The sequence below is a fragment of the Limulus polyphemus genome, unplaced genomic scaffold (assembly GCF_000517525.1).
Source record: "Limulus polyphemus unplaced genomic scaffold, Limulus_polyphemus-2.1.2 Scaffold5565, whole genome shotgun sequence".
NCBI classification, from domain to species: domain Eukaryota; kingdom Metazoa; phylum Arthropoda; class Merostomata; order Xiphosura; family Limulidae; genus Limulus; species Limulus polyphemus.
This window is the reverse complement of record NW_013671175.1, coordinates 39,315-40,110: the sequence shown is the minus strand read 5'-3', so window position 1 is coordinate 40,110 and position 796 is coordinate 39,315.

The window sequence follows — 796 nt, the reverse complement described above, 5'->3', positions numbered from 1 at the left end:
GTTAACTTCAACAATACCGTGTGACTGCAGTTCAATTACTCACTATCTACACACGCATTACCTCCCTTCTTTTATATACCAGCGTACCCTATTTCTAGTAAGAACTTGAACATTCGCCAAAGTACATGATAGTTCTAGAAACGTTGCGTCACAGTGTCATGTGACTCGCTGACGCAACAGTTACGTATCTGCTGGTTTGTTAATTTCCGGTATAAATTCTTTCCGAGGAACTTCAGCGATACAAATCGTTTCTTAATTATCTTGACACAACTTTTTTAGTACACAGAATTTCCACAGTCAATTTAAACTTAACAACTTTATTTACTGTTCGCTTGACTCAATTATCTATCTTTTTAATCTATCTATATATCTCTTCCATGCCGCTTATTTTTTTTCGCCAGGCTTATATACTAAAAAAAAGAGGGCGCCTCGAATAAACTAGAGTTGCCAGTAAAATTCATGATCCTTCGAGAAACTCCAGCGCGCATGCTCCCAGCGTCGCGTGACTTCCGCTGTTGTAACAATATGTTCAGTGTTATTAATATACCTCTTCACCTCTCCATTCATGCTGACAATAACCTTTGATAGGACGTACTGTAGTATCTCGTCAGTAATCAACCTAACTTCTATTGCAATGGCATAATCATTCTGTTGGATAACAGTGTTACGACAGCGGGAGGTCACGTGACGCTAGTTAGACGTCATGTTTTCGAACGTTCACGTCCCTTCCTGGCGTCTCGAGAGGCTACTAGATATGCGGTAGTCTTATATATATAAGCCGCCAAGAAGTGGCGGT